Below are 15,217 nucleotides of genomic sequence, written 5' to 3'. Positions count from 1 at the left end.
TTCCTCTTGTTTCAGTTGACTTTCCATTGTCTTTTTTTTCTCCCACAAATCCACATAAGGCATTATTTGTTAACATAGTGTTTGAGGTTGCTTTAGAATAGATGCTGGAAAAAATCTTTTGCTACACTGGTCTTACTGCCACTCAGGAGTTTTGTATCTTGTTTTGTTTTGTTTTGTTTTGTTTTTTTCAGTGTTTCTTATTGTTAAGAAGAGTTAGTCTATTAATGGAAAACTGTACCTGTTAGACATCTCAGAAATTTGTTACTGATAAATGAAATAGCCACATTAGCCCCACAATAAAATACTGCTTTCCAATATTTAGAATTGTTGATTCTTGCTATTAATAATATGATCTTTATTCTAATATTAAATTATAGAGTATTTTATAGTTAGGTTTGTTTGAAGTCTAAGATTTCATCCTGAACATGCACAAATCTCTGTTCAATTGAAATAAGTGAGTCAGTGCTGGAGCATTGCCACATACAAACTCAAAAACTGTATTAACTGAAAAAAGTAGAGGGGGGGATGAAGAATAGTGTAATGACAATGATATTTTTGCCATCTACTGCATTATAATATGAAAGACTGAGTTACTTTTAGACTAGATTGGGAGAGAGGGGGGTCTCTCTAAGGCATTCCAAAGGTGCTGAGTCAAGATACTTGGATTTCTCTGATTGTTAAAGAATTGTGGAGGAGGTGTTAAGGTACTGAAAGGACCAAGAGAAAGGTCGAATGCCACTGACAACACAGGATAAATTTAAATGTATGGAATTCAAATGGTATTTTGAGAAGGCAGAATGGAGGGGGAGAAGGAAGAAAGGGAAAAAAGGAGGAGAAAGAATTCTATATAAGCACTCTGTACATGTTATTTCACTTAATCTTAGAAAGAAATCTATGAAGTCAATATTAATCTCATTTCATAGATGAGAAAAGCTAAGATATAGATACTGGATGATTTGTCTCAAACTCTAGAGTTTATTAGTAGAAAAGCTGGAGTTTGAACCCAGTGCTATTCATCCCTAAATGATACTCTTTACTATGCCACCATGGTAGGAGGGCTACAGAAAACTTTGAGTTTCCAACTGTGGATTGTTGTTAATTTTGTTTGTATTATATTTTGAGAGGTTGTGTGATCTATATGGACTCTGTCCTTTAACTGATTTTTATTTTGTGAGCTGGTTCAGCTCTAACATAGCTTTATGTTTGTATGGTGAGAATCTTTTCTCCATATGAAAATGCATAAATGTGTATCTTTGTGTTTTTATGTTGCCCGTTTGTCATTTAAGATTGTTTTTAATGATCTGGATACTTTTGTCAGTTGAACCAATTTCTCCCCCAAATAGTGATTGCAGTAACTGCAAGCCATGTCACAAATCTTTGTTAGGAAGATTTGTTTTTATACTTCAATAAATGTACAATGGTATAGTGAGGTGGGGTGGGTGTCACCATCCGGCTAGAAAACTAGATAATGAATAATGAGATAAAAAAACAAGTGTAATTATATAGGTACCAGAATGGGCTTGGTGAGCATGCACAAGTCACTTCCCAGGGTTTTATTTCCTCATATCTCTAATAGGGTTGGCCAAACATTACAACATTCTCTAATATTGCAACATCCTCCCTCTGGTGTGGAGAAACTCCACCCAATAACTTGAGTCTCCCTCTTCATAGTACTGGCAGTTTGGAAGCTGCTGGAAGCTTGTTAAATAAATAAATAAACCTGTCAGCAGCTGAAATTTTCACTGTAGCACTATCAGCCCTGGTGAAACCTGTGCAACGCCTCTCCTACAGCAGTGGGGGCTGATTAGCAACGTTGTCAAAATGTTTACTAATCAAAAGATGCTTTAGCCAGTTCCCAGATTTTGGGCAGATGGAGACTAGAGAGATAAGTCTGGGAGCCTCTGTGGCCTCTGAGCTGTTAGCAAGCAGCTGCCTCATTAAATCTAAGTGCTCTGATCTCCGTAGAGAAGGGAAGAGATACTGTCTTGGATTCAGACTTCCATGTGTTTTAGCGATCCTGTGTCTTCTTGGGAAGAAAATTGAGCGCCTAGAACCAATGCTGGGCCAGCTGAGCGGCGGGAGTAGCGCCCAGCTTCTGCATCACAGACAGCTTCCCTGCCCTTGCTTCCCAGTTTGCCTTCCTGCCGCAGTCCGCAGTCCCTGGCCAGATTCATTCTCTTTTTGTGAGTGAGCGCACACACGTTCCTTGAACACGACCCTTCTATCTATTTCCTCTGGGGAGTTCACCTTTTTCAGTGATTAAGCTCTCAGTCACCCGGAGGAAGGTGGATAAAAGGAGTGAGTAGGGCGGGAGAAACGTTTTGCACGTTAAAAGGCACCGACATTTGCCGCTAAGGCAGAAAGGGTTTGCTTTCTTAGTTTTTTTTTTTGTTGTTGTTGTTTGTTTTTTAAACAAACGCAGAGGGAAGCCTGCTAGGCCCACTGCTACCCAGGCCGGGGAGCCTTGGGTTCACTTCGCAGCAGACTGCTGCTGAGTTGCCGACCTAGGTCCTGCTCATTGTTCGCGGGGTCTCGACCTCTCGAGGAAGTCTTCGGAAGGGTGGGTGTTGGTTTCAGCTTATTTTTGAGCTGGTGAATGGGTTTTAGCCCTAAAACCCCCACCTGGCACCTACTGTTTATATACCTGCCCTACAAAGGACATGTGGGGCGCCCAGCCCCAAAGAGGGGGAGGGCTCCTCTTTATCCCCTCCTCCCTATCTCAGCATCTGCTCTCGGTTTTACTGCAGCAGCCGGTGACTGCAACGTCTTTACCTCCCCAGTTGCCCTCGGAACCCCGGTTTCCCCTGCCTCCGGAAAGAACCCCCATCCTGAGAGGTTGGTCTCCGGAGAAATGCTAATGAGCTGCAGAAAACCAAATTTTAAAATGTAGAAGTCGTGGGGCTGCGTTCCTCAGAGGACTAGTCTGATCACCCGGGACTGAGAGTGGCAGTGTGTGGGAAGTTGAGACAGTAGAGCAAAGGGGTGGATGTTGGGGGAGGGAGAAGAGTGGTGCAGCGGGCATTCTCTTCTGGAAGGAGTTGCTGGAGCAGTGCGGTAGGACACAAGTTTGCGTGGGAGTGTTTTTCTTTTGTCAATAATTAATCACCGGAATCAGTCCGGCAGAATTGGAGTTTTAGCAATCGTGCAGAGGGCGGGGCCAAGCACCTAACTCTCGGAGGCTCTGGGTGCCCAGCGCAGAAGGAAGCTCCAGCAGTTGGGGAGGAGCCAAAGCCACTACCGTGCTCACCTAAGCCGCAGCGACATAGATCCGAAGGCTCAGAGGTAAGCATCGTCCAAAACAACTGCTTGATAAACTAGCTTTAGTAGGAAGAATTCCTGTTTTTAAAGGGGGAAAATTAATGCTGGGCTTTTATTCAATTAGTGTCTATTAGATACATTAAAATGTTAAGAATTGAATAGATTTTTCCAGTTGACTTTTACTATGTTAGAAACCAAGATGTTTCATTCAACTGAAGTCAAACTGTTCTTCAAATTTTTCCAGTCCAAAGAGGAAATTACTTGTTAATATCTTCATTGTTTTTGTGTAGTTCATTAATGATCCAGGTAAATATTAGAAAGTGTTTGGTCTCATTCTTAAGTAGTCGTCTTTATCAGATTTCATGCTCATATACAATACTTTTTGCCATCAGCTTCTTCAAACAATACAAAAGTCATCTGTCCAAAAAGTGAAGAATTTACAAGGAAATATTTTAACATTTTCTCACGATTAAAGCAATATGTGTTTTCTCAAAGATACTAAAACGATAATTTATAATTTTCTAAAGTTTTAAACCCAAAGAGAAAGGCATATTAATTTTGCTGGGGATAGAGGGGGTGGAATCTAAAAAGAAGGACTTTAGATATGAGCAGAGATTCTAAATCTCAGCTAAAGTGGCATTCAACTTGTTGGCAATTAAAATATGAACCCATCCCATGACCAAAAAAAAAAAAAAGAATTGTTAAATGCAAATATTAGCACTAAATGTACATATAAATTGTTGGGGAAGTAGTTTTTCTAAAATGCTTTGTGCTACAGCACTTTTGAAATAAATAAAAATTTAAAAAAATGGTTACTTTTGCTGTTGCACTTTTTAGAATAATGAAACAACTAATGTTGTTGTAACAGTTTGCTTTCAACATCTGAATTATTTCCGTATTTTAAAAACAGGGTCATTTTTGATTGACGGGATAGAGGAAAGTGTGGTTTGGTGGAGGAAATTTAAATAAATAAAAATTAAAACAAAAATAGGCATCATTTCAATGGCTATTTCAATGGTAAAATGGCTTGATATATAAATTATTGGAACAATTTCTCATGCAAAATGTATTGCCACCCTTATTCAAATATTTCTACACAGCTATTTAATAGCAATAAAGTAAGAATTATTTTTAGAGCAAATACATGAGGAATTTAGAATTTGAATGTGAAGTTGAAAGTGAGCTCTTTAATTTTCATCGGTTTTCTTAATACATTGTAAATTTGGAAGTATTTTTGTAAAAACTGTCCTTCATAATTCAAAAACTATTATATCATCATACATGACCTAAACATTATCATTGAAAGTTATCCAAATGAGACTCAACTTCCAGGATGATACTGCTCCACAAAGGAGCTCCATGAACTTTCCATAGCCAAACAATAATAACTAGTAAAAATGTTAGACTAAAAACCATTTAAAGTCTCTGAATAATGACCTGAGGGAATACAAGAATGAAGAAAAATTTACTCCAGACAAACTGCTCAATTTCAGCAGAAACAGCAAAAGTTGGTAGCATTTAAACCAAATTCCTCTTTCCTGTCCCCCTCTAGCTGGCTATGATGGTATACTGCCCCAGGGGATTACAAGCACACAAGACTCCTTTCAACCTAAATCCCTATCAGTCTAGGGCTTTCTTAGAAAAAGCAGGCCACAAGAATCTCATGGTCCCCAACTTTGTTTTACAGAAGTTCTATTCTAGGCAAAAGCAGGTAAGGGGTCTGAGATATTCTTTCTCCAACAAGCCCTCATTCTTGAGGCAAAATGAAGAAGTCAGCAACTAAAAAACAAATAATCCATTTTAAAAATGGGCAAAGGATTTGAATAGACATTCTTCCAAAGATACATACTGGTGTAAATAAATGGATATGTACTTGCTTTCATTAGTCATTAGGATCAAACCCACAAGATAACTCATACCATCCAAAATGACTATAATCAAAAAGGCTGATAATTACAGCTGTTGGAGAGGAGGTAGAGATATTGGGACTATCATATGTTGCTGGTGGGAATATAAAAAAAAATTGTGAGTTGCTATGGAAGATTGCATGACAGTTAAACAAAATTATAACTCAGCAATTCCAGTCTTAGATATATAAGCAAAAGAATTAAAAACTTACATCCATGTAAGAACTTGTATACTAATGTTCACAGCCATCAATACTTGTAATAGCCCAAAAGTAAAACCATGCAAATGTTCATTAACTGATGATGGATTTTTAAAATGTGGCAATGAATGGAGCAATGAAATCATTTTCAGTAATTAAAAGGAATGAAGAACTGATAGACTCTACAACATGGATGAACACTGAAAAGATTATGCTAAGAAAAAGAAGACTGGCGGCCGCTCCTCTGCCCACCTGTTTCTATGCAGGTACCTCTTTCCACCCGCTCTCTCCCTCTACAGGGCAGCAGCCTCCTGCCTGCCCGTGACCATGCCTGGACTTCTCTGCACTGACCTCCCTCAGTGGAGGCCGCTCTCCTAAAACGGCCTGCCTGCAACCATGCAGGTCTCTCTGCAAACCTGTCCCTTTGGGATAGCGCTTCCTGCCCACTTACACTTATGCAAGTGTCTTTTCCTCTCCTGCCTCTTTCTAATAAACTTACTCTTTAAATATAAAAGAGAGAAAGAAAAAAAAAAAGAAGACCATGTATTGAATATTTCCTTTTATATAACATATCCACAATAGGCAAATCTATAAAGATGAAAAATAGATTAGTGGTTGCATAGGGCAGAAACGGAGGGTAGAGTTAGGAAGAAATGGGGAGTGATTGCTATAGGATTCATTGTATATTTTTGACATGATAAAAATGGTCTAAAGATTACTGGTGATGCTTGTTTAACTATACAGAAAACCATTGAATAGAGTATTTTCAATGGGTGAATCATGTGGGGTATGAATTATAGCTTAATAAAGGTTTTATATAAATATTCCAAGGTATAAAAAGAAATTTAATTAAAGATGTGTTTAGAACTTGGAGTTCATGAAATCTCATCTAGTCTACATGAGACTTTTTTCTAGAGTCACATTGAAACATATAAAATAATTAAGAGTGGCACAAGTAAGACAAATATGTAATTTAAATTGATTTACATACTTGCCTAAGTTTTCTTCTTTTTAGAAATATGTCAAATGTTAATGCAGTTCATTGTCTTTTTGGTGTCACCATTAATTTTATTAATCCAAGTCCAGTAAGGCCATTTTTTCATTCTGCTTCTAGTTAAGTCTAGTCTTTTATCCCATCATAGATCCATTGTTGAGAGAAGCTGCATTAGGTGTGAGAGGGAGGTTACCTGAATCTCAGTCAAAAATATGCTTGCTGCCACCCAGATAATCCTGGTTTCATTGACTAGATTGGTCCTGAAAGTGATAGTCTTAGAGGTGAAAAGGGAGATCTAGAAGAGTCAGAGACACTGTAGTCCTCAGAATATACCAGTATGCCACGAGTAAGATGTGTCTCCTGTGGCAATATAATCAGTATGCTACTCTGTTCATCTTTTGTGTTTTGAGTTCCCCAAAATTGCCTATTCTGTACTTAGAACATGGAATTATAGGATACTTTGTGCAAAAATGGAATTTAAAATTTGCGAGTCTCTGAGTTTTCTGGCGAGTCAAAAGTTCAGCAGCACCTGAACTTTTGTCAGAAACAGTTCTAAGTCCATAATCTCAACATTTTCCAAAAAACATTTACTCTCCCATGTTACAAAAACATGCTACATGATTTTTAAAAAAGCAGGTGTTTTGTATGGCTTTAGATTGATCTAGGAGATTGGTCTAAGAATTTGTCCATCTCTTCTAGATTGTTGAATTTGTTTGCATATAGGTGTTCATAGTAGTCTGATTATTTTGAATCTATTGTGATTTTACCTCTTTAGTTTGTGATTCTATTAATCTGTGTTTTCTCTTTGTGAGCCTAGCTAGAAGTTTGTTTTATTTATTTTTTTGAAGAACCAACTTTTGGTTTAATTTATCTTTTGGATTTTTCTTCAATTTCTAATTAATTTATTTGTCCTTTGTTTTTATTATTTCCTTTCTTCTACTGACTTTAGGGTTTTGTTGTTGTTGTTGTTGTTGTTCTTTATTGTAATTCTGTTTGGTGTGGATTAGGTTGGTTCTTTGCTTTCTTATTTCTTGATGTGGGGCTGTATTGCTATATATTTTCCTCTTATAGTAATAAGGCTTTTCCCCATACATTCTGGAATTTGGTGTCCTCGTTATCGTTAAACTCCAAGTATTTTTTAATTTCTTCTTTAATCTCCTCATTAGTCTAGTGGTCTTCCATAAGAGTGGATTTCTGTCTCATGAAGTGTTGGCTTCCTTGATTTCTTTTCATGATTTATTTCAAGTTTGATGGCTTTATAGTCAGAGAAAAGAGTTGGAATGATTTTGATCTTAGTATATCTGTTGATGTTTGTCTTCTGGCCCATTTTCCAATTCTGAAAAGTGATCCATGTGCACTTGAGAAAAATGTGTACTCAGATTTTTTTGGTGTGCTGTGTCCTACAGATGTCTGTTAGGCTGATAAGGTCCAGGTCTTTATTTAGGGTTCTCCAGAAATGATTGGGGCTTGGGGAGAGACTCAGTACAGGAATTCACGCTCAGTAATGTGGCTGCAGTGTCCAGTGTTTAAAGTTCTAAACACCACTGTTCCCAAGATAGAGTCTTGCCACCACTGAAAGTGCAGAGCTCTTCTCCTAAACAATAGGTCACACACCTAAAATGGTATCTTCCTGTCACTGGCCATACATGCTTTTTAGCTCACCTCTGTGGGGGTATTTACCTTTTCTCCACTCCCCAGAGACTTCAGTTCACTTAATGGAGCTCTCTTCTTTTCAATAATAGTGTTCACACTTTGCAGTCTCCCTACAATTTCTAAAAAATAATTTTAAATATCCAACCAGTTATCTATAAGCTGAACACATATAGGAAAATATCATCATAGTTATTTACTAACAGTGCTTTGATAGGGATTATTTATTTATTCAACAGATATTTGTTGTGCATCAGCCTTGTAGCAGGACAATTCAGGACTCTTGTGGGTTAAAAACAATACAGGCCAAAATACACACTTTTGAGGAACTTACAATCTAGAGAGATTTCAGACATTAAAATAATAATGATGTTTAAATTAAAAGTAGTAACAATTAAATTATACAGATCAAGGCTCTGGAGAAAAATAATAAACAGGAAAGGGAATGGGTAATATTTTAAATTGTGGCATTAGGCTAAAAAGTAAGATTATATAATTAGATAATGTAAAGATCATGTACACACCTGATCACTCTTTATTCTGGAATTTTCCTTAAGGATTAACCTTTCCAAGTTAGCCTTGCCCCATAGGAGCTTTGGTTCTCTTTTCCCATAGCATTATTTTGCTACCTTGAATTTGCTTCTGTCTCTCTAAGGTAAATATTGTACTAGTCCCAATACATTCCAAGCAGGTACAGGAAAGACATAACCTAGTACCTTTTCTTAAAAAGTGCAACTTAAATAAAACACCACCTTATGGTGGTGATAGAAGTTATCAGCCTGGGTTTTCAGTTTTCTTCTAGCCTTTGTACTCACTTTGTACTCACTTTATACTGAATTCTTATAGTCTTCCAGAGAATTATGTGGTAAATAATTAAAATTCCTTTTCCAAAACTTAGTACTTTTTGAAAAATGAGAGGGTAGGATAGAGATTGAGAGGAAAATTTTTTCCAGGCCATTCTGGAGAGATGAACGGACAATAAATCTTTCAGAATATATTTAACATCATGGAATCCCATAGATAAACTAGAAAAAGAAAAACTGCCAGTCTTCACTGTCCTAGAATCCTTGCACAGGAAACCTGAATTTAAAGTTACCACATTGTTCTAGGAAAATATAATGGTATAGTAGTAGTTGTCTGTAATAAAGAATTTTAGGCAAAAGAAACAAGGATGTGATTTTTTTCTTTATTAAATTTATTTTTAATAGAGATAATATTTAGGTACCCCAATTAAATAGTAACACCACATTGCACCCACTACCCCATCACCCATGGTCCACCACCACAGTCCATTGTGCTTTCTTCTCTCTTTGATCTTACCTCTTCCCCAATCTTTACCTTCCTTGTTGCTCCAGTTCTATACTCAGCTCTCAAAGATTAGACTTTAAGCTTATCTTGATCTGATCCTTAGTTTAGTTAAAAAATAACCATATATTAGTGATACCATCCCCTTTTTATCTTTCTCCTTCTGACTTACTTCACTTAGCATTATCCTTTCCAGTCGTATCCATGTTAATGAAAATGGTGTGAGTTTAGATTTTTTGAATGGTGAATAATACTCCAGTGTGTATTGATACATACCACATCTTAGTTCACTCACTTTTGGGGGGGCACTCAGATTTTTTACATAATTTAACTCTAGTAAATAATGCTACAAAAAAATACATGGGATTACAAGTTTCCTTTCAAATTAGCATTATTGATTTTTAGATGCTTAGGAATGAAAGTACTAGGTTGAATGGCAGATTACTTTTTAGAATTTTGAGATAGTACCATATTGCTTTCCATTAAGGTATGGAATGTTTGCATACAGCTCTCCAGTTTTGCCAACAATATTTATTGAAGATGTTATCATTGTTCCAGTGTACATTCTTGGCTCCTTTGTCATAGATTAACTGTATATTATTTGTAGGTTCTCAATTCTATTTCATTAGTCTGATTGTTACAGTCACAGACTATTTTAAATATTATAGGTTTATTGTGTTTGATCCAGTTCTTTTAAAAAATATAATATTTTGGGGGATTGCATTGAATCTGTAGATTGCTTTGGTAGGATGGTTATTTTGACAGTGTTTCAATGTTTATTCTTCCAAACCACAAGCAGGGAATATTTTCCCATTGCATGGTGTCTTCTACTACTTTCAACAATGTCATATGATTCTCTTTGGATAGATTTTACCTCATTTGTTAGGACTATGTCTTTTTTTTTTTTTTTTTTGGTTCGAAATGTAAGTAGGGTCACTTTCTTAATTTCTTCCTTCTCTATCTCATTGTTTATATAGAGAGACACAACTGACTTATATGTGTTTTATTTTATACCCTGCTGGTTTGTTGAATTGATTGTTTTAATTTGTTTTTCATTGAAAATTTGAGGATTTATTGTATATATTCTACTGTCCTCTGCAAATAATGGCAGGTTTACTTCTTTCTCAATTTGAATTCCTTCTCTATCTTACTCTTACCTAATTGATCTAGCTAGAATTTCCAATGCTATGTTGAATAGTAATTATGAGAGTGGATATCATTGTCTTTTTCCAGATCTTAGAAATGCTTTCAGTCTTTTACACTGAGAATGATGTTAGCTGTGGGTTTGATGTACATGGCTTTCATTATGTTAAAGTGGGTTCCATTTATACCCAGTTTTTTGAGGGTTTACATAACAAATGGATGTTAGCTCATATCAAATGCTTTGTCAGCATCTATAGATATGATCATAAGTTTTTCATGTCCCTTCTTGTTGATAAGGTGAGTTTATTGAGGTTCAAGTGTTGAATCATCCTATGTTTTTTATATAAATCCCACTTGGTAATGGTGTATGATCCACCATAGTTGGATTCAATTTACTAGGTTTTTTAAAAGGATCTTTGCATCTATGTTAATTAGGGAGATTAGTCTGTAATATTCTTGTGTGTGTGTTGTTTGGTTTTGGTATTTGAGGATAAAATGTATTTGGAAGTACTCATTGTGTGCAGCATTTTGGAAGAGTTTGTGCAAAAGAGACAGTAGTTCACTTTTGAAGGATTGGTAGAATTTACCTATGAAACCAGCTCATCCTGGATACTTGTTTAATGGGAGAGTTTTGATTAGTGTTTCTGTTTCCTTGCTTGTGACTGGTATGTTCAGGTTTTATATTTCTCCCCTACTCAGTCTCAGATGAGTATATAATTCTAAGATTTGTTTCACCTCTTCTAGGTTGAGTTTTTTCAGGTATAAATAAATGTTCATAGTTGTCTCTAGTTAGTCTCTGAATATCTGCAATTTCTACTATTGGATTTCTCTTTCATTTAAGATCTTATTTATTTGAGATTTCCCCCTTATTTTCTTGGTCAGCTTCTTAAAAGCTTTGCCTATTTTGTTTACTTTTCCAAGAAATAGATTTTGGTTTTGTTGTTCTTTTCATTTTCTATTTTATGTAAATCTGCTGTGATTTTTATTATTTCTATTCTTTGTTTCTGTTCTTTGGATTTGTTTTGTCTTCTTTTTTCTAATTATTCAAATTGAGAGGGCAGGTTATTTATTTGAGCTCTTTGTGTTTCTTGATGTGGACCTGCATTGCAATATAATCCCTTTTTAGTATTTCTGTATCCCATTGTTTGGGATAATTGTGTGCTCATCTCATTTTTCTCAAGGTATCTTTAAATGTCTTCTTTGATTTCTTCATTAATCCAATAGTCTTTCAGTAGTGTGTTTTTCAGTCTCCATGTTTGAAATTGTTTTCCTGCTTTCTTTTGATAGCTGACTCCCATTTTAGTTTTTTTTTAATTTTAGAAGATGTTAAGTATGGCTTCAATATTCATGAATTTATGATATTGTTTTTTTGTCCTAGTAAGTGGTTTACTCTGTACAGTGTTCCATGGGCATGTGAGAACTATGTGTATTCTGCTTTTGGGGGTCTGGAGTATCCTGTAAATGTCTACAAGGCCCATGAGATCCAATTCTCTGCTTAAGACTATTGTATCCCTACTCATTTTTTATCTAGTTGACCTGACCATTGATGACATTGGGATGTTAAAGGGTACAATTAGAAATGTGTTTTTTCCAATGTTTGGTTTCAGAGTTGATAGTAGTTGCCTGATATATTTTGGTGTTCTTCAACATACACTTCTTTCTAGAGGTTACATTATATGCATTTTGCTACAAAATAGTTGAAATACAGTGATGAATACAAGAAACTTTTGACCTGCCTGTTTTAGTTAAAGACTGAGTTAAAGACCTTTATGCTCTGAATGCCATACTCTTTACTGTCATAACATTTATCATATTGTGTGTATGCACCATTCCCTTAATTATTATATAGTGGCTCTCCCTGTCTATTGTTACCTTTTTTAGCTGAAAATCTATTTTGACTGATATAAATATGGTATCCCTGCTTTCTTTTGAGTCCCATTTGCTTGCAGGATTGATTTGCAGCCCTTACTTGGAGCCTGTGCTTGTCTTTAGCAGTTAAGTATATGTCCTGGAGACAGCAGAAGTTTGAATTCCAAACCAACTAGATAATATGTGTGTTTTAAGTGGTGAGGTCAGTCCATTTACATTTAAGGTGGTTATAACAAATCATCTGTTGCTGCCATTTTATTCTCAATTTGCATGAGTCAGTCTATTTCCTTATTCAGTTCTTTGTGCATGTGCCACTCTGTAGTTTACATTATTAGCTCCTTTCTCTATTTCTTGGAGGGCTAGTTTAGTTTTTGCAAACTAATTATTTACCTCTTTCTCTGAAAAATGCCCTATTACTCCTACATACCTGAAGGAAAATCTTGAATATTAGAGTATTTCCAACCAACAGTTTTAATCTTTAAATACTTGGGGAATCTCATTTCAGTCTTTACTTTTTCACAGTATTTCTTCTGAGATCTCTGATGTTTGTTTACCTGATCAGAGCACCTTCATAGGATATCTGCTACTTCATCCTTGCAATACTTCTTTATTCAGAACTCTTGGGAGTTTTGCTACTATATGTCTTGGTGTTACTCTCACGCTATTTAGGTATACTAGTGTTCTTTTAACTATCTGGATTTGTATTCATCCCTTGCTCCAAGTTCAGGAAAATGTCCTTGATTGTTTCTTTAAATACATTTGTTGTTCCTTTCTTTCTCTCGCCCCACTCTGGTATTTCCATTAATCTTATGTTGCTCTTCTGTATTGAGTCAGATAGTTCTCAGACTGTTTCTTCTTCATTTTTTTCCTCTTTCCTTCTCTGCCTAGGTTCTTTTTACAGTTGCATCTTCAATTACACTAACTCATTCTTCCACTTGATCTGTTCTATTTCCATGACATTCTTCCAAATATTTATCTCCTTTTATTTTGCTTTTTAAATCCTGAAGCTCCATTTATATCTTTTTTAAAGCTTCATTTTTTGTCTTCAGTACATTGATTTCATTATTTTAAAGACATTCATTTGTTTGTCTTTTAGGTTTTGTTCTTTTTTTTTTTTTCACTTCTTTGAATTTATCAGTGCAATTTTAAATTCTGTATGCAGTAAGTTCTGGAGATGTGTTATTCCTGTGTGGTACTGCTCCCAATTGAGGGCTCATTTTGCCACTTGCTGGGTTTTTCTTTCTCTCTACTATTAACTTTGTGAGCTAATGCATGTGGAACTCTCTGGCCAATCCTGCACCTTCCTATATAGGTGTCTAGTGTCACAGCTCTGGGAAGTTTGAAAGCCCCTGGCTGCACTTTCCGAAGCACAGGCCTACGTGGGTCCTGGCAGGGCCTTGCAGGAGGCTATGGAACCTTTGAGCATTCTGGGACCCCTTCTGGTACAGATCTAGGGTTTCGCCAGTCTGGGCAAGTGCTAGAGTGGTATGATGTGATGTCATATAGCTTCTGGCCACTCTGGAACCCCATCAACGTTGGTGTGAGATCCTACAAGTTTAATTGTTTTTAATCTCAGGTATAGAGGATAACCATTCGAGAATGTGCAGAATCAATTTAAAAATAAATAAGTAAAGTCCCTATTACTGTGAATTTATTATGGAAATTTAGAATTTCTTTGTTCAACAGATTTCAGTTGAGCAACTGTCATAGAGGAGGATAGTTTTTCAACATAAACTTCTTTCTAGAGGTTACACTATATGCATTTTGCTGCAAAATAGTTGAAATACAGTGATGAATACAAGAAACTTATGACCTGCCTGTTTTAGTAGACCCTTGCAGACTGAGTTAAAGACTTTTATGCTCTGAATGCCATACTCTTTACTGTCATAACATTTATCATATTGTGTGTATCTGTTTTCTCCCCCATCTAGAAAATAACCAAGATCGTGCCAGTATTATTCATAATTTATATAGCTTGTATTTATACTTTATATAGTTTGTACTAAGTAGTACAATTACTTATTGAATATTTGATTGGGTGAATGGATGGACATATGAGTGGGTGAGATGGGTGGATGGATGGGTGAGTGGATAGATGGATGGCTGAGTGGATAGATTATGTTCTAGACTATGGTCAGAATTCCTTGCATAAAAAGGCAGTTTGGCAGAGTAATTAAGAATTTGTGCTGACATTAACTATGTGACTTTAGGTAAGTTTTTAAATGTCCCATTTCAAATTTCCTCATTTATAAATAAGGTAAGAAATATAAAATCAATTAAAATAATAAAACATCTGATATTATTACTAACCTAGAATGGCAGTTTCCTGGTTGACAACTTGCTATTCATCGTGACATTTCAGATTTATATTAAGATCAAATATTGTCTATTAGAAAATTCAAATAAAAATCATTTTGATTTAAAGATTTCCAGACAGGCTAAAAAAAAGAAAATCATAGAAAATATCAATAGGATATTGAAGAAATAAAGTAGGAAAAGGAAAAAAAGCTCAAGACAGCATGCCAAAGCAACATTTCTGCTTTTGTACCTGCATCCCTCCACAAATAGCCAAATTACCAGTTCATCTCTGTTTCATATTTTTGTTTCCTGTTTGTATATTTTTAATTAAGAATCCTTCTTTGAATAAGATCTTTATATACAGTTATCAATCACTGTCTCTTCTAAAAGAGATGAAATGCCAATCTTGTCAATTTGTGACCAACCTATGCAAACCAAGTGATTTTTTTTAAAGATTTATTTATTTATTTATACAGAACTGGGGAACAGGTCAGAGGAGCAGGGGCAGTGAGAGGATTCACTAGGGACAGAGAGAGGGGGGAGCAGAATAGGCCAACTGATGAAGTATATTGATAAGGGGAGCAGCAGGAGGG

General features: G+C 35.9%; 1 protein-coding gene across 5 annotated transcripts in view; it reads left to right on the top strand.

Annotated features, from left to right (window-relative positions):
• The first annotated feature begins 2,114 nt into the window (after positions 1–2,114).
• The window catches only part of SPTSSB (serine palmitoyltransferase, small subunit B), a 41,113-nt gene continuing 28,010 nt past the window's right edge, over positions 2,115–15,217 (top strand). The window contains exons 1-2 of one of the 5 annotated variants that reach the window (XM_012731601.1): positions 2,115–2,183; positions 3,116–3,282. The gene's annotated coding sequence lies outside the window, so the exon portion shown is untranslated. Of the gene's footprint in view, positions 2,184–2,259; positions 2,299–2,757; positions 3,283–5,599; positions 5,632–15,217 lie in introns of those variants that run through there. The other 4 variants (XM_012731598.1, XM_012731594.1, XM_012731585.1 and 1 more) reach the window with 4 other exon arrangements.

This window comes from Condylura cristata, unplaced genomic scaffold (assembly GCF_000260355.1).
Source record: "Condylura cristata isolate star-nosed mole 26May11 unplaced genomic scaffold, ConCri1.0 scaffold00003, whole genome shotgun sequence".
NCBI classification, from domain to species: domain Eukaryota; kingdom Metazoa; phylum Chordata; class Mammalia; order Eulipotyphla; family Talpidae; genus Condylura; species Condylura cristata.
The sequence above is the reverse complement of the archived record's forward strand: the minus strand, read 5'-3'. Positions and strand labels throughout refer to the sequence as shown.